Source organism: Caretta caretta, chromosome 22 (genome assembly GCF_965140235.1).
Source record: "Caretta caretta isolate rCarCar2 chromosome 22, rCarCar1.hap1, whole genome shotgun sequence".
Lineage (NCBI taxonomy): Eukaryota > Metazoa > Chordata > Testudines > Cheloniidae > Caretta > Caretta caretta.
This window is the reverse complement of record NC_134227.1, coordinates 2427737-2454925: the sequence shown is the minus strand read 5'-3', so window position 1 is coordinate 2454925 and position 27189 is coordinate 2427737. Positions and strand designations below refer to the sequence as shown.

At 48.1% G+C, this 27189-nt stretch overlaps 3 non-coding genes across 3 annotated transcripts; 2 read left to right on the top strand and 1 right to left on the bottom strand.

Moving 5' to 3' along the window:
* The first annotated feature begins 799 nt into the window (after positions 1 to 799).
* TRNAS-UGA (transfer RNA serine (anticodon UGA)) lies at positions 800 to 881 on the top strand. The gene has a single exon. It is a non-coding gene; the product is annotated as a tRNA-Ser (tRNA).
* Positions 882 to 3346: 2465 nt separating this feature from the next.
* On the bottom strand, positions 3347 to 3440 carry TRNAI-UAU (transfer RNA isoleucine (anticodon UAU)). Its single transcript has 2 exons — positions 3403 to 3440; positions 3347 to 3382 (listed from the first exon to the last, which is right to left on the bottom strand). It is a non-coding gene; the product is annotated as a tRNA-Ile (tRNA).
* Positions 3441 to 9141: 5701 nt separating this feature from the next.
* Positions 9142 to 9214, top strand: TRNAR-CCU (transfer RNA arginine (anticodon CCU)). Its single transcript has one exon. It is a non-coding gene; the product is annotated as a tRNA-Arg (tRNA).
* Positions 9215 to 27189: the final 17975 nt, after the last annotated feature.

The following is a 27189-nucleotide window of genomic DNA, read 5'->3' as shown; positions in this document are numbered from 1 at the left end:
CTGTCATGCTGAGTCATGTCTCCGAACACATTCCTTCCCCAGCCCCGGACCTCATACGGCCAGTGAAGAGCTGAGTATTATTGTCCAATGTAGAAGTTACAGAATTTAAACTAGGAAGAACGGTCAATTTTCCCATCATTTCACATCTTCACATCCAAACAAGATGATTTTCTGAATGACCCATCCTCGTTCATGCAGAAGATGTTGGGGGTGGGATGTAGGAGTCACTGGGGAAAACACAGAGACACAATTTCCTTTGCACAGATCCATGAACAGCAAAACCTCCCTATGTGTCTTGTCTGAGCCAGGGCATTCAACTCCAGTGAACCCTTCTCTCCTGCAATAGCAATGGTCAGACAGAGGGGATGTGGCCACCTGCATCCCTGACAGGGAAATATTGGCTCGGCTCTTTCTTTATGCTGCTCTTGTTAGTCCATGAAACATCAAGGATGGAATGCAAGGCTGAGTTCATGCACCAATCCCCTGAAAAATGTCCATGCCCCAGAGAAATCCTGACCCCTGCTATTGGAATGACGTGCTGGAGATATGAATAGGAAAGGGACTGTCTGAATTGTCATTTTAGGGAATGAACAATGATCTACAGCAATGTCGTTAACTCAAACACACTCTCATTGTGCTCCAGCCGGAAGGGAAATGGGCGGGAATTCTCGCTGTTCAGCCATGGACACACTTACACTAATGCACAGCCATGAGTGTGCTGGGGAAGTGGATCTGAGCAATTTGAAGTGACAATTCTGTGAGAACTGAATCATAGTGTAGTGAAATAGCCATACATCATGTAGTTGTGGCCGAGTGGTTAAGGCGATGGACTTGAATTCCATTGGGGTCGCCCCGCGCAGGTTCAAATCCTGCCAACGATGGAAGAACAAGAACATTATGACTACTGCAACCTTAGTGCCGCAGCATGTGAACTGGAGCCAGATCTGGTCTCACTCTGAGGTTGTCTACACTTCTTAAAACACTGCTGTGACACTGCGATAGCACTTTGGAGTAGACAGTTGCAACAGCGAGTGGAGGGGTTTTCCCATTGCTGTAATAGTTACATTGACGGAACAATTTTTCCTTCTATTTAGCTCTATCTAACCAGGGCTTAGGTCAGCTTAACTATATTGGTTTGGGGGTGTGGATTTTTCACACCCTGAGACACGTAGCTCTGCCAGTTAAGTGCCAGGCATACACCAGCCCTTAGATCCCTCTTAGGATTTCCATGCAAGCACTGACCTGTGAGAGGAAAACATCAGCTCACAAACACAGAGACTGAATTCCCCACAGTTAATCTCTTTGCACTTTCCAGAATGTCACAAAATTCAATTCATTCCTGCTAGGAGAGAGAAAAAATAAGTGACGCAAAGTTTTTGGCTTGATTAAATAAAATTAACGGTTTAATTACTACAGTAAAAATATGTACCAATTCCTCTAAATAACACCATAACTTGAAATAGAAACAGAGACAAATCTTGTCAGTGACGACTAATTTAACAAATGATCTTCCCATTATTAATTTCCACTGTGCCCCCACTGCAGGTCTGGGCCCCTCCAGTGTAACTGCTCTGCATTCGCCTTCCCGTTAGAATTGGTTTTGGACACTCCCAACTTTGGAAAATTGTGCAATTCAGAATTTGAATAGTGACCCCGGCTCCTTCCTGCACCTGCTCTACATTGCTACACAGCCCCTTCTCCACCTGCAGAGTCACCCGCAGGGTTCAGCAGGGACCCCTGGCAAGGACAGTGGGTGCAGCTAACAGCCCGGTGTGCCTGGCAGTGAGGCAGGGGCAGCCCGAGGCTGGAAGCTCTGAGTCAGCTGTGGAGAAACACCCCCCCACACACGAGTACAGCGATTGAATTCCCCAACTTTAGCATCATGACACCCTGTAGAAAGCCCCACGTGTCCGCTGTTTTTTCACAGGGCGATGCAAAAATCAGGTGACACCAATTTTGAAGTTTGAGTAAATAAAGTTTCGGAGATAGTTATTAAGCTCGCAAAAATATGCCAAAGATCCCTCTGCATAACACCGGAAGGTGAAATAGGAACAGAGACAAACCTTGTCAGCAAAGGCTAATTTCCCAAAGATCCTTGTTAGAATAGAGATATTCAGGCCTGCCTGTAAAGCCTATACTTTAAGAGTACAGGCTTTTTTTTATCACAGTGTATTTTTACTGTGTGTTTTCATCACTTAGCTAGTTACGGGGTACAAAACAAAGAACCAAAATCACAATCTGCCTGTGTGCGGGCCTTCTCTCCCCAGGAGAGTCTGAGGCTGGGTTCTTAGGCTAAGGCCTTTGGCTAAGCTGCAGGGGCAGCCATAAACTGGGAAGCAAACGGTCACATCCTCACATCCCCAACCCGTCCCATTGAAATATGGTGGTATTGGGCGGTTAGGAAGACGATCCTGTCCTGATAGTGCCCATCACCACCAGATACAGAAACAGATCTTAAGAGAGCCTCCTGTCCGACAAGAAATCCCTTCTCAGTGGTTGTGGTTGTGAAACCCTCATTTCAATATGTTTTATCTTTACGGCCCCCACTTTTCTGTTGTCAATCTGTCTGGTTCTCTAATTGTTTCTGACTGTTGTATAATTAATTTTGCTATGTGTAAGTTCATTAGTGTAGTGGGATATAATTGGTTAGAGAATTATGTTACAATATATTAGGATTGGTTAATTACATTTCAGTAAAATGATTGGTTAAGGTATAGCTGAGAATATTACCATATAATCTGGAGTCAAACAGGAAGTGGAAGTGGAAATTGGAATCATGTTTGCGAAGTGGGGGAATGGGAACAGGGAACAGAGACACAGGAAAGGCTCTGCAGCGTCGGAGCTGGGAAGGGGGACGCGGGGTAAACGCTTTGCAGTGTCGGAGCTGGGAAGGGAACACTGGGGAACAGAGTCTATCGGTGTATAGAGATAAGCCCCAGTGGTGTGAAGGGCTTCAGAATATGCTTCCTTGGAAACTAACCCCAGGAAACATCACATTGTCTGCACTTCAGACTTCTGGTCTTTTGCTGCTTGCTGCTTGCATGACAAGAACTGGGGAAGAGGGCAGGGGAAGAGAAAGCCCTCCAACAAAATGGCTACCTTGCTTCTCTCCCTCCCCAGGCGTCAAGGATCCACAGGACTCGAGGCTCTGCTTGTGGGATCCTGGCACAGCGGCTGGTGGGGGAGAAAGGATTGTAGATTCTGACCTGCACTCTGGAGGGGAGGGAATAATTGAAAGGGGCATTTTTGAATCCTCCCTCATCCTCAGTGTCCCCCGGGCTGGCATTCTACACTCCACAGGGCCAAACAAACAAGTGGGTGAAGCCATCTGGTTAATGAAAACCAGTGCTCCAGGTGAGGCTTGAACTCACAACCTCAGCATAGCTCCTCTCAGCACTGCCCTATAAGTACTGCGCGCTAACCAATTGCGCCACTGGGGCACCTATCTATGGCTGCTCTCCCAGGCCCCTAGGGTGAGAAAGGCGAGGCGTGACCCCCCCCCAAAACTTCTCAGTGGAGCTGAGAGCAGGAGGAGACAAGTGTTGGTCCTTGGTGGGGTGGGTTCTTCTGAAGGGTTCCTGGCACCATTTGACCCTCTTGTTCTTCTCTGTGCGATACCAGAGCTGACTGAGACTCAATGGAGATCCTTGCTGCAGATCAACAGATCTGAAATCCCCGAGAACCAGGTCTAAGCATTAGTCCTGCTTTGGGACAGAGTCTCTCAGGCAGGAAACTGCCGAGTCTGTGCGAGCCGTGAGGCTCCCTCGCTAACAGCTGAGATCAGTGAGAGCTGTGTGAAGCGCTGGGACCCAGGGGTGCGTGAACAGGGGGGCACAACGCCCCAGGACTTTTAGAAATGGGAGGGCTCTGCCTTACCACTTTGTAACGACCATAAGGGTGAGGGAGGGTGGGGAGGGGGTAGAGAGCAGTGATCGGGAGGTGGGGTCTTGGGGGGAAGAGTCAGCGCAGGAGTGGGGCCTTGGGGAGAAGGGGTGATGCAGGTGCGTGGCTTCAAGAGGAAGGGATGGGGCTACTGTTCGGGCTCTGGTGGCCGCTACTTTTAGGGAACCTGAACCACTCTTAGTGAGACTGCAAGACATCCCAGAGGAGAGAGGGATGTCAGCAGAGCAGTGACAGGGTGGAAGGTCAAGTGACCGGCAATGTGGGCAGACAGGGGAGGGAGAAAGGGGCTTTCCCCCCAGGAGGTGAGAGGTGATCTCTGGGTTTTCATTGACCCAGGACAGCAGCTGGGAGTGAGGTGCAGTGGTCTCTGGATTTCAGAGCCCAAGGCAAAAGGACACTGCCCGGCGTACTGTGGGCAGGTGTTTTGCTCATAGTGTCGTGTTATGAATCCTGATTGTGGTGTTTTCCAAAGTTAAGACAAGGTGATTTTCATCCTTTTTATTAAAGTTTCTTTTCTCCACTCAGTGCTGGTGAGTGGGGAAAGTATTGCCTCTTAGAGGCAGCCAGTGGCCCTGGTTAGTTTCCCCAGATTACTGGGTTGGGGCTTAAGCGGATTGTGTGCTGTACTGTTGAAGAGGAGCCCCCAAGCACCCGAACAGGGAATTGTAACTTCAGCCTTCAGATTAAGAACCAGGTGAGGGAACAGCATCTTCACAACTAGGTTCACCACGGGAAGGAGACCAAAGCCCTGAGGTAAGTGGGAAAGTGGGATACCGGGAGGAAGCACGAGTAGCAGCATGCGAGAGGGGAGGGCTCCTGGCTCATACTGAGAAAGAGGAATGATCAGCGAGTTATCTCAAGTGCCTATACACAAATGCAAGAAGCCTGGGAAAGAAGCAGGGAGAACTGGAAGTCCTGGCACCGTCAAGGAATTATGACGTGATTGGAATAACAGAGACTTGGTGGGATAACTCACATGACTGGAGTACTGTCATGGATGAATATAAACTGTTGAGGAAGGACAGGCAGGGCAGAAAAGGTGGGGGAGTTGCACTGTATGTAAGGGAGCAGTATGACTGCTCAGAGCTCAAGTATGAAACTGCAGAAAAACCTGAGAGTCTCTGGATTAAGCTTAGAAGTGTGAGCAACAAGGGTGATGTGGTGGTGGGAGTCTGCTATAGACCACCGGACCAGGGGGATGAGGTGGACGAGCTTTCTTCCAGCAACTCATGGAAGTTACTAGATCGCAGGCCCTGGTTCTCATGGGAGACTTCAATCACCCTGATATCTGCTGGGAGAGCAATGCAGCGGTGCACAGACAATCCTGAAAGTTTTTGGAAAGTGTAGGGGACAATTTCCTGGTACAAGTGCTGGAGGAATCAACTAGGGGCAGAGCTCTTCTTGACCTGCTGCTCACAAACCGGGAAGAGTTAGTAGGGGAAGCAAAAGTGGATGGGAACCTGGGAGGCAGTGACCATGAGATGGTCGAGTTCAGGATCCTGACTCAAGGAAGAAAGGGAAGCAGCAGAATACGGACCCTGGACTTCAGAAAAGCAGACTTTGACTCCCTCAGGGAACTGATGGGCAAGATCCCCTGCGAGAATAACATGAGGGGGAAAGGTGTCCAGGAGAGCTGGCTGTATTTTAAAGAATCCTTATTGAGGATACAGGGACAAACCATCCCTATGCGTCGAAAGAATAGTAAATATGGCAAGCGACCAGCTTGGCTTAACAGTGAAATCCTTGCTGATCTTAAACTCAAAAAAGAAGCTTATAAGAAGTGAAAGATTGGACAAATGACCAGGGAAGAGTATAAAGTTATTGCTCGGGCATTCAGGAGTGAAATCAGGAAGGCCAAATCACACCTGGAGGTGCAGCTAGCAAGAGATGTTAAGAGTAACAAGAAAGGTTTCTTCAGATATGTTAGCAACAAGAAGAAAGTCAAGGAAAGTGTGGGCTCCTTACTGAATGAGGGAGGCAACCAAGTGACAGAGGATGTGGAAAAAGCTAATGTACTCAATGCTTTTTTTGCCTCTGTCTTCACAAACAAGGTCAGCTCCCAGACTACTGCACTGGACAGCACAGCATGGGGAGGAGATGACCAGCCCTCTAGGAAGAAAGAAGTGGTTCAGGACTATTTAGGAAAGCTGGACAAGCACAAGTCCATGGGGCCGGATGCGCTGCATCCGAGAGTGCTAAAGGATTTGGTGGATATGATTGCAGAGCCATTGGCCATTATCTTTGAAAACTCATTGTGATATGGGGAAGTCCCAGACAACTAGAAAAAGGTGAATGTAGTGCCCATCTTTAAAAAAGGGAAGAAGGAGGATCCTGGGAACTTCAGCCAGTCAGCCTCACCTCAGTCCCTGGAAAAATCATGGAGCAGGTCCTCAAGGAATCAATTCTGAAGCACTTAGAGGAGAGGAAAGTGATCAGAAACAGTCAGCATGGATTCACCAAGGGCAAGTCATGCCTGACTAATCTAATTGCCTTCAATGACGAGATAACTGGCTCTGTGGATGAGGGAAAAGCAGTGGACGTGTTGTTCCTTGACTTTAGCAAAGCTTTTGACACGGTCTCCCACAATATTCTTGCCAGCAAGTTAAAGAAGTATGGGCTGGATGAATGGACAATAAGGTGGATAGAAATTTGGCTAGATTGTCGGGCTCAACGGGTAGTGATCAATGGCTCCATGTCTATTTGGCAGCCGATGTCAAGTGGAGTACCCCAAGGGTCGGTCCTGGGGCCGGTTTTGTTCAATATCTTCATAAATGATCTGGAGGATGGTGTGGATTGCACCCTCAGCAAGTTTGCAGATGACACTAAACTGGGAGGAGAGGTAGATACGCTGGAGGGTAGGGGTAGGATACAGAGGGCCCTAGACAAACTGGAGGATTGGGCCAAAAGAAATCTGATGAGGTTCAACAAGGACAAGTGCAGAGTCTTGCACTTAGGACGGAAGAATCCAATGCACCGCTACAGACTAGGGACCGAATGGCTAGGCAGCAGTTCTGCAGAAAAGGACCTAGGGGTTACAGTGGACGAGAAGCTGGATATGAGTCAACACTGGGCCCTTGTTGCCAAGAAGGCCAATGGCATTTTGGGATGTATAAGTAGGGGCATTGCCAGCAGATCGAGGGATATGATCGTTCCCCTCTATTTGACATTGGTGAGGCCTCATCTGGAGTTCTGTGTCCAGTTTTGGGCCCCAAACTACAAGAAGGATGTGGAAAAATTGGAAGGAGTCCAGCGGAGGGCAACAAAAATGATTAGGGGACTGGAACACATGACTTATGAAGAGAGGCTGAGGGAACTGGGATTGTTTAGTCTGCGGAAGAGAAGAATGAGGGGGGATTTGACAGCTGCTTTCAACTACCTGAAAGGGGGTTCCCAAGAGGATGGCTCTAGACTGTTCCCAGTGATAGCGGATGACAGAACAAGGAGTAATGGTCTCAAGTTGCAGTGGGGGAGGTTTAGGTTGGATATTAGGTAAACCTTTTTCACTAGGAGGGTGGTGAAACACTGGAATGCGTTACCTAGGGAGGTGGTGGAATATCCTTCTTTCAAAGTTTTTAAGGTCAGGCTTGACAAAGCCATGGCTGGGATGATTTACTTGGGGATTGGTCCTGCTTTGAGCAGGGCGTTGGACTAGATGACCTCCTGAGGTCCCTTCCAACCCTGATATTCTGTGATTCTGTGATTCTATGTGCATCCAGCTGAACTCACCTGGCCGCCTAAATGTATTCACCCATCCACCACAAGAGCAAGCCCTGGGTGCTTCTCAGAAGCTGGGGAACAGCCTCTTGGGGAAATATCTCCTGCGTCACTGCCAAAAAGACCCCTTGAGTGGGAACGGTCAGAGGCCTCACTGGGGGGCTGGCCTTGCTTTCCTACCACCTTGTGATGCTGGCCGCAGAGAGAATGCTGGTCTGTGGGTGGCCTTCAGTGAGGGTTCGGCATGCCAGGGAGCAGGGAGCAGGCTGTCTGTCTGTCTCTGTGGCTATCTGCTGGCCACACATAGGCATGTTCCTCCTCTCCTCTTGCCCCACCCACGGTTGCTCTGTGCCTTTTAAGCCTTCCCTTGGAGCTGTCAGCACCAGCCGCCTCTGCTCTAGGTGCCCAGAGGAGGAGAGATGTGCTGGGCTCCAGCCTGGGACACTTCCTCCCTCCTGCCTAGCCCTGACTATGAAGCCTGTCCCTGGCACTCCTTTATTCAAGCGCCATGTGGGCAAGAGGAAGAGGTTGGCAACTGCAGGTACAAGGACCAAACTTGTAAGCATCAGGTGAAGCAGCGAGAAACACAATGTTCAGGTGTCTCTAACCAGACTGTTAAGTTCCAGGGCCCCAACTTATTGTGGCCAGACCCTTGAACCAGCTGGACCAAAGACCTATCTCCAGTGGGCATCAGTCGCCCAGGAAGAGGGAAAAAATTCACTCTGATTCACCCAGAGACACGGAAACCAAGCACCCTAAACTCTAAGGCTTTGCAGCAAACCAACATAGACCCAGGAAGTCCCACTGGGATTCGAACTCAGATCGCAGGATTCAGAGTTTTGCGTGATGACCATTACACCATGGGACCTGCTAGCATTTCCATTTCTGGACCCCTGTGACTCTCAGCTGGCTGGCTAGCACTCTGCACTTATTGCTTCCCTCCGGCTGCTTCCTCTTGCAGGACTCTCTCTCCTCCATCAACTGTAGCCCTGCACTACCAGATCTGCGGGTCCTGCCCTGAGTCCCTGCATCCCCCTGCTTTGTCTCCATTCACTGCAGGCCGCAAAAATGTCATGGGAGGCCGCCCCTCCCCTCACTTGGTGATCCTGCTCAAATCGTCCAGCTGCAGCCTCATCTCCTGGAACTCAGCCAGCTGTCACTTGATCCAATTGTACAGCAGCCCACAGCCTCCCCCTGGGTCTGCCCCACCTGGTTATTCCTTACAGGCTGACCTGACCCCCCTTCCAGCCCCAGATTTGCCCACTAATCATCCTACTGGCACGCAGAGCCAGGACATGGAGGTGCTGGAGGAGGGAGGTGTGACTCTAGGGTGGGGTTCTTCTCTAAAGATGGCTGGCAGAAAGGTGGTGCTCAGCTCTGTCAGTGACCTGCCCCTTTGCCTCGCAGCCAGGGGATGCAGACAGTTATGTAAAGTTCATAAAGGGAGTATTTGGTTCCAAGTGAATGTGAGGAATGTGCAATTATGAGAGGGAATTTCCATCCCTCCTTCACTTATGCAGCAGGGCCCCAGTGGCCTAATGGATAAGGCATTGGCTTCCTAAGCCAGAGATTGTGGGTCCAAGTCCCATCTGGGGTGAAAAGCTGCTTTCTTCTTCTATATTGCAAGGAAACCTTGGTCTTATTTTCACCAAGGAAGCTGGGAGATGTTGGAACACAAAGTACTGGATCTTGGGAACAATCCTCCACAAATGTCATCTTCCACTCGACAAACGCTTTCTAAACCCATCAGTATCAAACAGTTAATACTAGTGTTTGTCTGAGAACAGAGTGAAGGGGAGTGTTTACTCCAACATGTCAATGAACAAAACAGATGGAAAGAGGAAGGCCGTTCTGAAAGAGAATGGATCTGTCTGGAGACAAAGCAGAGCCTGAGGATGAGCAATGGTGTGAAAAGAAGAGGTTCAAATGTGTGTTAGATGTTAGTTAGGTTGGTCTGGCAAATTTAAAGAAAATACCAATGCCCTTAGCATGATGCGGACACTGGCTGTTTCTGACCTTTTACGAAGAGTTCATTGAGAAATATTTTCCTTAATTATAAAAAGAAAAGGAGTACTTGTGGCACCTTAGAGACTAACCAATTTATTTGAGCATGAGCTTTCGTGAGCTACAGCTCACGAAGTGAGCTGTAGCTCACGAAAGCTCATGCTCAAATAAATTGGTTAGTCTCTAAGGTGCCACAAGTACTCCTTTTCTTTTTGCGAATACAGACTAACACGGCTGTTCCTCTGAAACCTTTCCTTAATTATGTTATGGAATAAAGGGTGTGTCATAAATATAAAGGGAAGGGTAAACCCCTTTGAAATCCCTCCTGGCCAGGGGAAAGCTCCTCTCACCTGTAAAGGGTTAAGAAGCTAAAGGTAACCTCGCTGGCACCTGACCAAAATGACCAATGAGGAGACAAGATACTTTCAAAAGCTGGGAGGAGGGAGAGAAACAAAGGGTCTGTGTGTCTGTCGATATGCTGGTTTCTGCCGGGGATAGACCAGGAATGGAGTCTTAGAACTTTTAGTAAGTAATCTAACTAGGTATGTGTTAGATTATGATTTCTTTAAATGGCTGAGAAAAGAATTGTGCTGAATAGAATAACTATTTCTGTCTGTGTATCTTTTTTGTAACTTAAGGTTTTGCCTAGAGGGGTTCTCTATGTTTTTGAATCATAGAATATCAGGATTGGAAGGGACCTCAGGAGGTCATCTAGTCCAATCCCCTGCTCAAAGCAAGACCAATCCCCAATTTATGCCACAAATCCCTAAATGGCCCCCTCAAGGATTGAACTCACAACCCTGGGTTTAGCAGGCCAATGCTCAAACCACTGAGCTATCCCTTACCCTGTAAGATATCTACCATCCTGATTTTACAGGGGGGATTTCTTGATTTCTATTTACTTCTATTTTTATGAAAAGTCTTCTTGTAAGAAAACTGAATGCTTTTTCATTGTTCTCAGATCCAAGGGTTTGGGTCTGTGGTCACCTATGCAAATTGGTGAGGCTTTTTATCCAACATTTCCCAGGAAAGGGGGGGTGCAAGTGTTGGGAGGATTGTTCATTGTTCTTAAGATCCAAGGATCTGGGTCTGTAGTCACCGAGGCCAATTGGTGAGGCTTTTTACCAAACCTGGTCCAGGAAGTGGGGTGCAAGGATTTGGGAAGTATTTTGGGGGGAAAGACGCGTCCAAACAGCTCTTCCCCAGTAACCAGTATTAGTTTGGTGGTGGTAGCGGCCAATCCAAGGACAACGAGTGGAATATTTTGTACCTTGGGGAAGTGTTGACCTAAGCTGGTAAAGATAAGCTTAGGAGGTTTTTCATGCAGGTCCCCACATCTGTACCCTAGAGTTCAGAGTGGGGGAGGAACCTTGGCAGCGACAGATAAATTTGAGAGGGAATCTTCCTGAAAGCCCCGAGGATTCACTTCTCGTCAGACGGTACAGAGCAGTTTGCGAAAATTAATCAAAATGAGAACGTCATTCGTAATCATGTATCCTGAATTCTTCCTCATGGAACCATCCACCAAAAAGCAAGTCTATTCTCTCTTCGGCATTTGGCCGAGATTTATCGTGAAAATTGCTAAAAAAGAGAACGTTATAACTGATCAATGCTAATAATCAATGACAAATGGAATCATCCTCCAAAAGCCTGTCAGATTGGCTCCCTGTGATGAGGTAGATATCAGTTGACGATTTGGTAGAAATTACTAAAAAGGAGGCAGTTCTTTCTGATCAAAGATAGCAATTAATTACACATGGAATCATCCTCCGGACTATAGTCATAATTAGCTCCTGGAGATTTGGACTAAAATCGGTTCGTGAAAATGACTAGGCATGAGACAAGTCATTCCTCATCCGTCTTCTGATAAATTTCCCACGGAATCATCCAGCAGAAAAGCAAAGGCATTCCTCCTTGGTGCGTTGGAACAGATCGGTTCGTCCAAATCACTCAAGGTAGAAAATCATTCTTTACAAATCCCTAGTGGTAAAGACTCCAGCAATCCAGCTTCTCTCCTGGTGAGTTCGTAGCGATTGGTTCAAGAAAATTACTCTGAAGGAGACTTACATTATTGACAAGTACTAGTGCTAAAGCTCTCCTCGAATGATTAACCAAAATGCTTTTCGATACGATGACACAGAAGGGCACAGAACACGACACACAAAAATAACACACGACAAAGACACACACACACACACCGCGACACGGAAAGCATCACACACAAAACATCACACACACGACCCACAACCTCTCACAAACACACACTCACTCAACACACAATGACCCACAACATGTCACACGCAACACAAGACGACCCACAACATGTCGAGCGCTGTGGAGCGAGGGCTCCGGCTCGGCTTTCGCAGCGGCTCTGGCGAGGAATGGTGCCGGAGCTCTCGCCGGAGGGGAAGACGGCAGGAGGGGGCCTGAGCCGCTTGGGCCTCTTTCCAAAGAGGCGGAACCAGGCCTCCGCTCTCTGCCCTCTGCAGACCTGGCTGCCAGGTCAGTGCCTCCAGTTCCTCGTCCGCACTCGCTGTCGTCCTCCTCAGCGGCCGTGGGCGTCCTCGCTGGGGACGGGGCTCGGGGGGATGAAGGTGGGGAGGGGCCAGAGTCTCTTGAGCAGAGTGACTCTGTGGGGTGCCGTTAGAAAAGGAGATTTTGGTTGGGATGCTCAAGGTGGAATGGGAGGAGAGTGGAGGGCGGATCCCCGCCGTGTGGGAGAGGCAAACAGAGGAGCCTCCGAGACGTTGCCGACTGAGATGGTAACTTACTTGTTTTTTCCCTTTTGGGCTGGGTTTAGTAGCAAGGAAAAAGAAGTCAAGCCTCAGAGTCTACTGCCCTCATGCGACGGAATGTGAGTGAGAGCAGCGAGCCTGTGACCGTTGGTAATACCAGGCAAGAGCCCTCCATCTGGGAGCCGAGCTCTCGCCAGTCTCGGTGAGAGAAGTATCTGGTTTGGTGAGGACTCTGCTCACGCCCCACCTGAGTCCGGGTCGGGAAGCCCCGTCCATTAGGGTTCGGTTTGTAAGAAAAGGTTCCTGATCAGCTGTGGTTGCGAGGGAGAAAAGGTCCCATTTTCAGAGGCTGCTCGTTTCTCTGGTCAGGAACGGTGTCTTCTCCACAACTGAAGCTTGGATCCAAGAGGATGACTCCAGGTGGTGAGTTGCTCGCCTTGCTCTCATGTTTCTCTGTTTTCTCTCCTGTGTTCGCCAACTCTCTCTTTCTCTTCTCTGCTCTTCTCTCCTCGTGCCGTGTCCCTTCACAGGACACGGGTAGGTGTGCATTCCCACAAAGGAGGTCTCGGGAGCCATGGAAAAGTCGGAGCGGACGAAAATCATGCAGGGCAGTAGAAAGGCTGCTGAAAGTACCTGAAGAGACAAAGGAAATGAGAAGGGGGAAGTCGAGCCTAAAACAGGAGTGCAGTCTGTAAAGAGAAACAAGGGGAAGTCTAAGCTACAGAAACTTTTCAAGTTGCCGAAAGACATGTAGGAGGGGAAATTACTTCTTGAATCCAGTCTCTTGAAGATCTTAGGCTCAGTATGCGTGCGTATTTGTAGTTGCTTAGCAATCTGCCTTCTTCTGTTTGCTCTCCCTTCTAATCACTGAAAATCTACCGATCTATGTTTTGTTTATTTTTATTATTATTATTATTCTTAAACTCAGTTTGTGCAACTGGTGCTCCGTGAGGAAATGATTTGTGTATTACTCCAAGTGGCCACCCAGTGTCACTGTTGCTCCAGGAGGGAAATGCTTTCTGCATGACCTGAATTGGCCACACACATCACTGTTGCTCCGGGGTGGAGGGGTGGGGGGGGGGGGAGGCGGGGGATTGTTTGTGTGTTACTCCTGAGTGGCCACGTCGTGTCACTCTTCCTCCAGGAGGGGAATGTTTTGTGCATTACCCTGTGTGGCCACCCAAGACAACACACACAGCACGACACCGACGCACACACACAGAACAAGTCACACATACAGATGGGTAGTGTAAATTGCTAAAAATGAGACATTCATTACTAATCAGATGTAGCCGTTGATGTCTCATGCACTCTTCCTCGAAAAGCCATACGAAATCTCGCCTGATCATTTGGTAGAGATCTGTTCAAGAAAATGACTCCAAATGAGACATACATTATTGACAAGTACTAGTCATCAATTTGTCCTCGAATGATTCACCAAAACGCTTTTCGATCCCCTGCTGGTGATTTGGAAGAAATCGTTTCTTGAAATATACTAAACTAGAGAAATTCATCTTTGACCTGTGCGACAGATAAATTTGAGAGGGAATCTTCCTGAAAGCCCCGAGGATTCACTTCTCGTCAGACGGTACAGAGCAGTTTGCGAAAATTACTCAGAATGAGTAATCAGGTATCCGGAGGTCTTTCTCATGGAACCATCCACCAAAAAGCAAGTCTATTCTCTCTGCGGCATTTGGCAGAGATTTATCGTGAAAATTGCTAAAAAAGAGAACGTTATAACTGATCAATGCTAATAATCAATGACAAATGGTATCATCCTCCAAAAGCCTTTCAGATTGGCTCCCTGTGATGAGGTAGATATCAGTTGACGATTTGGTAGAAATTACTAAAAAGGAGGCAGTTCTTTCTGATCAATGTTAGCAATTAATTACACATGGAATCATCCTCCGGACTATATTCATAATTAGCTCCTGGAGATTTGGACTAAAATCGGTTCGTGAAAATGACTAGGAATGAGACAATTCATTCCTCATCCGTCTTCTGATAAATTTCCCACGGAATCATCCAGCAGAAAAGCAAAGGCATTCCCCCTTGGTGCGTTGGAACAGATCGGTTCGTGCAAATCACTCAAGGTAGAAAATCATTCTTTACAAGTCCCTAGTGGTAAAGACTCCAGCAATCCAGCTTCTCTCCTGGTGAGTTCGTAGCGATTGGTTCAAGAAAATTACTCCGAAGGAGACTTAAATTATTGACAAGTACTAGTGCTAAAGCTCTCCTCGAATGATTAACCAAAAAGCTTTTCGATACGATGACACAGAAGGGCACAGAACACGACACCCAAAAATAACACACGACAAAGACACACACACACCGCGACACGGAAAGCATCACCCACAAAACATCACACACACGACCCACAACATCTCACAAACACACACTCACTCAACACCAGACGACCCACAACATGTCGAGCGTTGTGGAGCGAGGGCTCCGGCTCGGCTTTCGCAGCGGCTCTGGCGAGGAATGGTGCCGGAGCTCTCGCCGGAGGGGAACACGGCAGGAGGGGGCCTGAGCCGCTTGGGCCTCTTTCCAAAGAGGCGGAACCAGGCCTCCGCTCTCTGCCCTCTGCAGACCTGGCTGCCAGGTCAGTGCTTCCAGTTCCTCGTCCGCACTCGCTGTCGTCCTCCTCAGCGGCCGTGGGCGTCCTCGCTGGGGACGGGGCTCGTAGGGATGAAGGTGGGGAGGGGCCAGAGTCTCTTGAGCAGAGTGACTCTGTGGGGTGCCGTTAGAAAAGGAGATTTTGGTTGGGATGCTCCAGGTGGAATGGGAGGAGAGTGGAGGGCGGATCCCCGCCGTGTGGGAGAGGCAAAGAGAGGAGCCTCCGAGACGTTGCCGACTGAGAATGGTAACTTACTTGGTTTTTTCCCCTTGGGCTGGGTTTAGTAGCAAGGAAAAAGAAGTCAAGCCTCAGAGTCTACTGCCCTCATGCGACGGAATGTGAGTGAGAGCAGCGAGCCTGTGACCGTTGGGGATATCAGGCAAGAGCCCTCCATCTGGGAGCCGAGCTCTGGCCAGTCTCGGTGAGAGAAGTGTCTGGTTTGGTGAGGACTCTGCTCACGCCCCACCTGAGTCCGGGTCGGGAAGCCCCGTCCATTAGGGTTCGGTTTGTAAGAAAAGGTTCCTGATCAGCTGTGGTTACGAGGGAGAAAAGGTCCCCTTTTCAGAGGCTGCTCGTTTCTCTGGTCAGGAACGGTGTCTTCTCCACAACTGAAGCTTGGATCCAAGAGGATGACTCCAGGTGGTGAGTTGCTCGCCTTGCTCTCATGTTTCTCTGTTTTCTCTCCTGTGTTCGCCAACTCGCTCTTTCTCTTCTCTCCTCTTCTCTCCTCGTGCCGTGTCCCTTCACAGGACAGGGGTAGGTGTGCATTCCCACAAGGGAGGTCCCGGGAGCCATGGAAAAGTCGGAGCGGACGAAAATCATGCAGGGCAGTAGAAAGGCTGCTGAAAGTACCTGAAGAGACAAAGAAAATGAGAAGGGGGAAGTCCAGCCTAAAACAGGAGTGTAGTCTGTAAAGAGAAACAACGGGAGGTCTAAGCTATAGAAACTCTTCAAGTTGCCGAAAGACATGTAGGAGGGGAAATTACTTCTTGAATCCAGTCTCTTGAAGATCTTAGGCTCAGTATGCGTGCGTATTTGTAGTTGCTTAGCAATCTGCCTTCTTCTGTTTGCTATCCCTTCTAATCACTGAAAATCTACCGATCTAGTTTTTGTTTAGTTTTATTATTATTATTATTATTAATAAACTCAGTTTGTGCAACCGGTGCTCCGTGAGGAAATGATTTGTGTGTTAGTCCAAAGGGCTGCCCGGTGTCACTGTTGCTCCAGGAGGGAAATGATTTGAGCACTACCAGAATTGGCCACGCAGTGTCACCATTGCTCCGTGAGGGAAATGCTTTCTGCGTTACTCCAAGTGGCCACCCAGTGTCACTGTTGGTCCAGGAGGGAAATGCTTTCTGCATGACCTGAATTGGCCACACACATCACTGTTGCTCCGGGGGTGGGCGCGGGGAGGCGGGGGATTGTTTGTGTGTTACTCCTGAGTGGCCACGTCGTGTCACTCTTCCTCCAGGAGGGGAATGCTTTGTGCATTACCCTGTGTGGCCTCCCAAGACAACACACACAGCACGACACCGACGCACACACACACAGAACACGTCACACATACAGATGGGTAGTGTAAATTGCTAAAAATGAGACATTCATTACTAATCAGATGTAGCCGTTGATGTCTCATGCACTCTTCCTCGAAAAGCCATACGTAATCTCGCCTGATCATTTGGTAGAGATCTGTTCAAGAAAATTACTCATAATGAGACATACATTACTGACAAGTGCTAGTGATCAATTTCTCCTCGAATGATTCACCAAAACGCTTTTCGGTTCCCTGCCGGTGATTTGGAAGAAATCGTTTCTTGAAATATACTAAAATAGAGAAATTCATCTTTGACCTGTGCGACTGTCATAAATATAAAGGGAAGGGTAAACCCCTTTGAAATCCCTCCTGGCCAGGGGAAAGCTCCTCTCACCTGTAAAGGGTTAAGAAGCTAAAGGTAACCTCGCTGGCACCTGATCAAAATGACCAATGAGGAGACAAGGTACTTTCAAAAGCTGGGAGGAGGGAGAGAAACAAAGGGTCTGTCTGTCTGTTTATATGCTGGTTTCTGCCGGGGATAGACCAGGAATGGAGTCTTAGAAGTTTTAGTAAGTAATCTAGCTAGGTATGTGTTAGATTATGATTTCTTTAAATGGCTGAGAAAAGAATTGTGCTGAATAGAATAACTATTTCTGTCTGTGTATCTTTTTTGTAACTTAAGGTTTTGCCTAGAGGGGTTCTCTATGTTTTTGAATCTAATTACCCTGTAAGATATCTACCATCCTGATTTTACAGGGGGGATTTCTTGATTTCTATTTACTTCTATTTTTATGAAAAGTCTTCTTGTAAGAAAACTGAATGCTTTTTCATTGTTCTCAGATCCAAGGGTTTGGGCCTGTGGTCACCTATGCAAATTGGTGAGGCTTTTTATCCAACATTTCCCAGGAAAGGGGGGGTGCAAGTGTTGGGAGGATTGTTCATTTTTCTTAAGATCCAAGGGTCTGGGTCTGTAGTCACCGAGGCCAATTGCTGAGGCTTTTTACCAAACCTGGCCCAGGAAGTGGGGTGCAAGGTTTTGGGAAGGATTTGGGGGGGAAAGACGCGTCCAAACAGCTCTTCCCCAGTAACCAGTATTAGTTTGGTGGTGGTAGCGGCCAATCCAAGGACAATGGGTGGAATATTTTGTACCTTGGGGAAGTTTTGACCTAAGCTGGTAAAGATAAGCTTAGGAGGTTTTTCATGCAGGTCCCCACATCTGTACCCTAGAGTTCAGAGTGGGGGAGGAACCTTGACATGGTGGCATAGTGGTGGGATTAACCTGAAATCATTATGAGATCCAGTTGAGATTTTTTTGAACTAGAAATACAGATTTTAAAAAGGAAATTTGTTTTCCTTTGGAAAGGAAGTCCAGAAAGCAGCTGAAACTGAAAGCAGCTTGTTTTTTCTCTGCTTTGTGGCCAAGCAGAGACAAAAGGGGATTATCTTTGTGAATTGCAGGTTTTCTTTGCCTGGAGGCAGGGTACTTAACTCCTGCAGGGAAATTCACAGTCTTCCAACCCAGAGGGTTTTTTTTTTCTTTTCTTCCTAAAAGTAAATAGGGGGTGTGTGTTCTACCCATTTGCTTTTTCTTTGGGCTGGGTAAGCAGGTTTCCAAGGAGTTGGAGGTTTTTTGCTTTAATTTAGGCCCAGAGCAGAGACAAGGGAATTGTCTTTTTCTGTAGGCTGACAATCACTATCAGAGAATAGGTATTCTATTCCAGCACAGCAAAATTTTACAGCCAAGTTTTGTTTGTTTCTTTCTAAACCTCGGGTGTAAAGTTAGTTAAAAACAGAGAGGTTAGAATGACCAAATCCACAGCTCGACTACAGCTGGAATTAGCCAAATTTCAGGCTGAGGAAAAACAAAGGGAACATGAAAGACAGATAGAACTCATGCGGCCGGAGAAGGAGGTACAGGAGGCTGCCCACAAGAGGGAAATGGAAGCAAGGAAGCATTTGGAGGAGGAGAAGGAAAAAGAGAGGAAGCATGTGGAGGAGGTGGAGAGGAAAAAGGCCCAACAGAATATACCAACAAACCCTAGCAATCCTTCTCCAGGTACCACTTCCCATCCCAGAAAGTTCCCCACCTACAAGGCAGGTGATGATACTGAGGCCTTCTTAGAAAACTTCGAAAGGGCCTGCCTTGGGTACAACATCTCTACTGACCAATACATGGTAGAGCTGAGGCCACAGCTCAGTGGACCCTTAGCTGAGGTGGCAGCTGAAATGCCTAAAGAACACATGAACAAGTATGAACTGTTTAAATCCAAGGCGAGAGTCAGAATGGGGATAACACCCGAGCAGTCTCGTCGGAGGTTCAGAGCCCTAAGGTGGAAACCAGACATGTCATTTACCCGACATGCCTACCACATTGTGAAACATTGGGATGCCTGGATATCAGGAGCAAGTGTTGAATCTCCACTAAATTTGCCCTTCCTAATGCAAATGGAACAATTCTTAGAGGGTGTTCCTGAGGAAATAGAAAGATACATCCTAGATGGGAAACCCAAAACTGTAATCGAGGCAGGAGAGATTGGAGCCAGATGGGTGGAGGTGGCAGAGAAGAAGAAAACTGGTCGCAGGTGGAGCGGAGACCAGAAGGGACCACCCCAGACCACACCCTATTACCGGGGGCCGCCCAAGGCCCCACCTACCTCCCAAAGAACCCTCCAGACCCCTTATCGTCCCACCACCCCGTTCTCCAGCAACCCTCCTCGCCCCAGTGACCCGTCAGCTGGACGATGTTTTAAATGTAACGAGCTGGGGCATGTAAAGGCCAACTGCCCCAAGAACCCCAACAGATTACAGTTCATTGCACCGGAATCACACCAGAGGTCCACAGGCCCAGATACCTCCCAGATACCCTTGGAGCGGAGGGAAACTGTGAGTGTGGGCGGGAAGAAGGTCACCGCGTGGAGGGACACCGGAGCACAAGTGTCAGCTATCCATGCTTCCTTAGTGGACCCCAATTTAATCAACCCAGAGATCCAAGTGACGATTCAACCCTTCAAGTCCAACTCTTTCAATTTGCCTACAGCCAAGTTGCCTGTCCAGTACAAGGGCTGGTCAGGAATGTGGACTTTTGCAGTCTATGATGATTATCCCATCCCCATGCTGTTGGGGGAAGACTTGGCCAATCATGTGAAGCAGGCCAAGAGGGTGGGAACGGTCACCCGCAGCCAGGCTAAACAAGCCGTGAGGCCTAGCTCTGTTCCGGAAACTTCTATCAGGACCCGGTCAGAGGTGATGGACCCGGACCCCAGCCCAATGTCTGCAACAGCAGTAGTGGATCCAGTCCCAGAGACCCAGATGGAACCAGTCCCAGAACCGGAACCAGCCGAACAACCAACACCAGACCCCGTGTCAGCACTGAATCCAGTACTTGCAACCTCAACACCAGAGGGCCCCACCGACCCTGAACTGGCAGCAGCCGGTAACCTGACACAAGAGGCTCAGCCGGAGCCTGAATCCCAACATAGTGCACCAGCGGAGAGCGGTTCACAGTCAACAGAAACAGCTCCATCCCCTATATCGCTTCCAGAGGGACCAAGCCTAGGTCCACAATCCAATGAGGGACTGATGTCTCCAGCATCAAGGGAACAGTTCCAGACCGAACAGGAAGCAGATGAAAGCCTCCAGAGAGCTTGGACGGCGGCACGGAGCAACCCACCACCTCTCAGCTCTTCTAATCGATCCAGGTTTGTTGTAGAAAGAGGACTTTTATACAAGGAAACTCTTTCTGGTGGACACCAGAATCCTCAGAGACAGTTGGTAGTTCCAACTAAATACCGGGCCAAGCTCTTGAGCTTAGCCCACGATCACCCTAGTGGCCATGCTGGGGTGAACAGGACCAAAGACCGTTTGGGGGGGTCATTCCACTGGGAGGGAATGGGCAAGGATGTTTCTACCTATGTCCAGTCTTGTGAGGTGTGCCAAAGAGTGGGAAAACCCCAAGACCAGGTCAAAGCTCCTCTCCAGCCACTCCCCATCATTGAAGTTCCATTTCAGCGAGTAGCTGTGGATATTCTGGGTCCTTTTCCGAAAAAGACACCCAGAGGAAAGCAGTACATACTGACTTTCATGGATTTTGCCACCCGATGGCCGGAAGCAGTAGCTCTAAGCAACACCAGGGCTAAAAGTGTGTGCCAGGCACTAGCAGACATTTTTGCCAGGGTAGGTTGGCCCTCCGACATCCTCACAGATGCAGGGACTAATTTCCTGGCAGGAACTATGGAAAACCTTTGGGAAGCTCATGGGGTAAATCACTTGGTTGCCACTCCTTACCACCATCAAACAAATGGCATGGTGGAGAAGTTTAACGGAACTTTGGGGGCCATGATACGTAAATTCGTAAATGAGCACTCCAATGATTGGGACCTAGTGTTGCAGCAGTTGCTCTTTGCCTACAGAGCTGTACCACATCCCAGTTTAGGGTTTTCCCCATTTGAACTTGTATATGGCCGTGAGGTTAAGGGGCCATTGCAGTTGGTGAAGCAGCAATGGGAGGGATTTACACCTTCTCCAGGAACTAACATTCTGGACTTTGTAACCAACCTACAAAAGACCCTCCGAACCTCTTTAGCCCTTGCTAGAGAAAACTTACAGGATGCTCAAAAAGAGCAAAAAGTCTGGTATGATAAACATGCCAGAGAGCGTTCCTTCAAAGTAGGAGACCAGGTCATGGTCTTAAAGGCGCTCCAGGCCCATAAAATGGAAGCATCGTGGGAAGGGCCATTCACGGTCCAGGAGCGCCTGGGAGCTGTTAATTATCTCATAGCATTCCCCACCTCCAACCGAAAGCCTAAGGTGTACCATATTAATTCTCTAAAGCCCTTTTATTCCAGAGAATTAAAGGTTTGTCAGTTTACAGCCCAGGGAGGAGACGACGCTGAGTGGCCTGAAGGTGTCTACTATGAAGGGAAAAGTGCTGGTGGTGTGGAAGAGGTGAACCTCTCCATGACCCTTGGGCGTATGCAGCGACAGCAGATCAAGGAGCTGTGCACTAGCTACGCGCCAACGTTCTCAGCCACCCCAGGACTGACTGAACGGGCATACCACTCCATTGACACAGGTAATGCTCACCCAATTAAATTCCAACCTTACCGGGTGTCTCCTCAAGCTAAAACTGCTATAGAACGGGAGATCCAGGATATGTTACAGATGGGTGTAATCCGCCCCTCTGAAAGTGCATGGGCATCTCCAGTGGTTCTAGTTCCCAAACCAGATGGGGAAATACGTTTTTGCGTGGACTACCGTAAGCTAAAGGCTGTAACTCGCCCAGACAACTATCCAATGCCACGCACAGATGAACTATGAGAGAAACTGGGACGGGCCCAGTTCATCTCTACCTTTTACTTAACCAAGGGGTACTGCCAGGTACCGCTAGATGAATCTGCCAAGGAAAGGTCAGCCTTCATCACACATCTCGGGCTGTATGAATTTAATGTACTCCCTTTCGGGCTGCGAAATGAACCCGCCACTTTCCAAAGACTTGTAGATGGTCTCCTAGTGGGATTAGGAGAATATGCAGTCGCCTACCTTGACAATGTGGCCATATTTTCGGATTCCTGGGCAGACCACCTGGAACATCTACACAAAGTCCTTGAGCGCATAAGGGAGGCAGGACTAACTGTTAAGGCTAAGAAGTGTCAAATAGGCCTAAACAGAGTGACTTACCTTGGACACCAAGTGGGTCAAGGAACTATCAGCCCCCTACAGGCCAAAGTGGATGCTATCCAAAAGTGGCCTGTCCCAAAGTCAACAAAAACAGGTTCAATCCTTCTTAGGCTTGGCCGGTTATTACAGACGATTTGTACCGCACTACAGCCAAATCGCTGCCCCACTGACAGACCTAACCAAAAAGAAACAGCCAAATGCTGTTCAGTGGACCGAAAAGTGTCAGAAGGCCTTTAACAAGCTTAAAGCGACACTCATGTCTGACCCTGTACTAAGGGCCCCAGACTTTGACAAACCGTTCCTAGTAACCACAGATGCGTCCGAGCGTGGTGTGGGAGCAGTTTTAATGCAGAAAGGACCTGATCAAGAATTCCACCCTGTAGTGTTTCTCAGCAAAAAACTGTCTGAGAGGGAAAGCAACTGGTCAGTCACTGAAAAAGAATGTTACGCCATTGTCTACGCTCTGGAAAAGCTACGCCCATATGTTTGGGGACGGCGTTTCCACCTGCAAACCGACCATGCTGCACTGAAGTGGCTTCACACCGTCAAGGAAACTAACAAAAAACTTCTTCGGTGGAGTTTAGCTCTCCAAGATTTTGATTTCGACATCCAACACATCTCAGGAGCTCCTAACAAAGTGGCTGATGCACTCTCCCATGAAAGTTTCCCAGAATCAACTGGTTAAAATCGTCCTTGAGATGTGGAAAATATTGTTAGTCTTTATGTACTTGGTAGTATATTTAGAGATGCATGTGTCTTATTAACTCTGTTTTTCCTAGAGCTCCAGGAAGAAATCCCAGCCAGTGTTTCACCCTAGCTGAGATTTGGGGGGCGTGTCATAAATATAAAGGGAAGGGTAAACCCCTTTGAAATCCCTCCTGGCCAGGGGAAAGCTCCTCTCACCTGTAAAGGGTTAAGAAGCTAAAGGTAACCTCGCTGGCACCTGATCAAAATGACCAATGAGGAGACAAGATACTTTCAAAAGCTGGGAGGAGGGAGAGAAACAAAGGGTCTGTGTGTCTGTCGATATGCTGGTTTCTGCCGGGGATAAACCAGGAATGGAGTCTTAGAACTTTTAGTAAGTAATCTAGCTAGGTATGTGTTAGATTATGATTTCTTTAAATGGCTGAGAAAAGAATTGTGCTGAATAGAATAACTATTTCTGTCTGTGTATCTTTTTTGTAACTTAAGGTTTTGCCTAGAGGGGTTCTCTATGTTTTTGAATCTAATTACCCTGTAAGATATCTACCATCCTGATTTTACAGGGGGGATTTCTTGATTTCTATTTACTTCTATTTTTATGAAAAGTCTTCTTGTAAGAAAACTGAATGCTTTTTCATTGTTCTCAGATCCAAGGGTTTGGGTCTGTGGTCACCTATGCAAATTGGTGAGGCTTTTTACCAAACCTGGTCCAGGAAGTGGGGTGCAAGGATTTGGGAAGGATTTTGGGGGGAAAGACGCGTCCAAACAGCTCTTCCCCAGAAACCAGTATTAGTTTGGTGGTGGTAGCGGCCAATCCAAGGACAACGGGTGGAATATTTTGTACCTTGGGGAAGTTTTGACCTAAGCTGGTAAAGATAAGCTTAGGAGGTTTTTCATGCAGGTCCCCACATCTGTACCCTAGAGCTCAGAGTGGGGGAGGAACCTTGGCAGTGACAGATAAATTTGAGAGGGAATCTTCCTGAAAGCCCCGAGGATTCACTTCTCGTCAGACGGTACAGAGCAGTTTGCGAAAATTACTCAAAATGAGAACGTCATTCGTAATCAGGTGTCCTGATGTCTTTCTCATGGAACCATCCACCAAAAAGCAAGTCTATTCTCTCTTCGGCATTTGGCAGAGATTTATCGTGAAAATTGCTAAAAAAGAGAAAGTTATAACTGATCAATGCTAATAATCAATGACAAATGGAATCATCCTCCAAAAGCCTTTCAGATTGGCTCCTTGTGATTCGGTAGATATCAGTTGAGGATTTGGTAGAAATTACTAAAAAGGATGCAGTTCTTTCTGATCAATGTTAGCAATTAATTACACATGGAATCATCCTCCGGACTATATTCATAATTAGCTCCTGGAGATTTGGAATAAAATCCGTCCGTGAAAATGACTAGGAATGAGACAATTCATTCCTCATCCGTCTTCTGATAAATTTCCCACGGAATCCTCCAGCAGAAAAGCAAAGGCATTCTCCCTTGGTGCGTTGGAACAGATCGGTTCGTGCAAATCACTCAAGGTAGAAAATCATTCTTTACAGGTCCCTAGTGGTAAAGACTCCAGCAATCCAGCTTCTCTCCTGGTGAGTTCGTAGCGATTGGTTCAAGAAAATTACTCCAAAGGAGACTTACATTATTGACAAGTACTAGTGCTAAAGCTCTCCTCGAATGATTAACCAAAATGCTTTTCGATACGATGACACAGAAGGGCACAGAACACGACACACAAAAATAACACACGACAAAGACACACACACACACACCGCGACACGGAAAGCATCACACACAAAACATCACACACACGACCCACAACCTCTCACAAACACACACTCACTCAACACACAATGACCCACAACATGTCACACGCAACACAAGACGACCCACAACATGTCGAGCGCTGTGGAGCGAGGGCTCCGTCTCGGCTTTCGCAGCGGCTCTGGCGAGGAATGGTGCCGGAGCTCTCGCCGGAGGGGAAGATGGCAGGGGGGGGCCTGAGCCGCTTGGGTCTCTTTCCAAGGAGGCGGAACCAGGCCTCCGCTCTCTGCCCTCTGCAGACCTGGCTGCCAGGTCAGTGCTTCCAGTTCCTCGTCCGCACTCGCTGTCGTCCTCCTCAGCGGCCGTGGGCGTCCTCGCTGGGGACGGGGCTCGTAGGGATGAAGGTGGGGAGGGGCCAGAGTCTCTTGAGCAGAGTGACTCTGTGGGGTGCCGTTAGAAAAGGAGATTTTGGTTGGGATGCTCCAGGTGGAATGGGAGGAGAGTGGAGGGCGGATCCCCGCCGTGTGGGAGAGGCAAAGAGAGGAGCCTCCGAGACGTTGCCGACTGAGAATGGTAACTTACTTGTTTTTTTCCCCTTGGGCTGGGTTTAGTAGCAAGGAAAAAGAAGTCAAGCCTCAGAGTCTACTGCCCTCATGCGACGGAATGTGAGTGAGAGCAGCGAGCCTGTGACCGTCGGTGACGCCAGGCAAGAGCCCTCCATCTGGGAGCCGAGCTCTCGCCAGTCTCTGTGAGAGAAGTGTCTGGTTTGGTGAGAAGAAAAGGAGTACTTGTGGCACCTTAGAGACTAACCAATTTATTTGAGCATGAGCTCTGCTCACGCCCCACCTGAGTCCGGGTGGGGAAGCCCCGTCCATTAGGGTTCGGTTTGTAAGGAAAGGTTCCTGATCAGCTGTGGTTGCGAGGGAGAAAAGGTCCCATTTTCAGAGGCTGCTCGTTTCTCTGGTCAGGAACGGTGTCTTCTCCACAACTGAAGGTTGGATCCAAGAGGATGGCTCCAGGTGGTGAGTTCCTCGCCTTGCTCTCATGTTTCTCTGTTTTCTCTCCTGTGTTCGCCAACTTGCTCTTTCTCTTCTCTCCTCTTCTCTCCTCGTGCCGTGTCCCTTCACAGGACACGGGTAGGTTTGCATTCCCACATGGAAGGTCTCGGGAGCCATGGAAAAGTCGGAGCGGACGAAAATCATGCAGGGCAGTAGAAAGGCTGCTGAAAGTACCTGAAGTGACAAAGAAAATGAGAAGGGGAAGTCCAGCCTAAAACAGGAGTGCAGTCTGTAAAGAGAAACAACGGGATGTCTAAGCTACAGAAACTCTTCAAGTTGCCGAAAGACATGTAGGATGGGAAATTACTTCTTGAATCCAGTCTCTTGAAGATCTTAGGCTCAGTATGCGTGCGTATTTGTAGTTGCATAGCAATCTGCCTTCTTCTGTTTGCTATCCCTTCTAATCACTGAAAATCTACCGATCTATTTTTTTGTTTAGTTTTATTATTATTATTATTATTATTATTATTATTATTATTATTATTATTATTATTATTAATAAACTCAGTTTGTGCAACTGGTGCTCCGTGAGGAAATGATTTGTGCATTAGTCCAAGGGGCTGCCCGTTGTCACTGTTGCTCCAGCAGGGAAATGATTTGAGCACTACCAGAATTGGCCACGCAGTGTCACCATTGCTAAGTGAGGGAAATGCTTTCTGTATTACTCCAAGTGGCCACCCAGTGTCACTGTTGGTCCAGGAGGGAAATGCTTTGTGCATGACCTGAATTGGCCACACACATCATTGCTGCTCCGGGGTGGTGGGTGGAGGGGGAGGCGGGGGATTGTTTGTGTGTTACTCCTGAGTGGCCACGTCGTGTCACTCTTCCTCCAGGAGGGGAATGCTTTGTGCATTACCCTGTGTGGCCACCCAAGACAACACACACAGCACGACACCGACGCACACACAGAGAACACGTCACACATACAGATCGGTAGTGTAAATTGCTAAAAATGAGACATTCATAACTAATCAGATGTAGCCCTTGATGTCTCATGCACTCTTCCTCGAAAAGCCATACGTAATCTCGCCTGATCATTTGGTAGAGATCTGTTCAAGAAAATTACTCCAAATGACACATACATTATTGTCAAGTACTAGTCATCAATTTGTCCTCGAATGATTCACCAAAACGCTTTTCGATCCCCTGCTGGTGATTTGGAAGAAATCGTTTCTTGAAATATACTAAACTAGAGAAATTTATCTTTGACCTGTGCGACAGATAAATTTGAGAGGGAATCTTCCTGAAAGCCCCGAGGATTCACTTCTCGTCAGACGGTACAGAGCAGTTTGCGAAAATTACTCAAAACGAGAACGTCATTCGTAATCAGGTATCCTGAGGTCTTTCTCATGGAACCATCCACCAAAAAGCAAGTCTATTATCTCTGCGGCATTTGGCAGACATTTATCGTGAAAATTGCTAAAAAAGAGAACGTTATAACTGATCAATGCTAATAATCAATGACAAATGGAATCATCC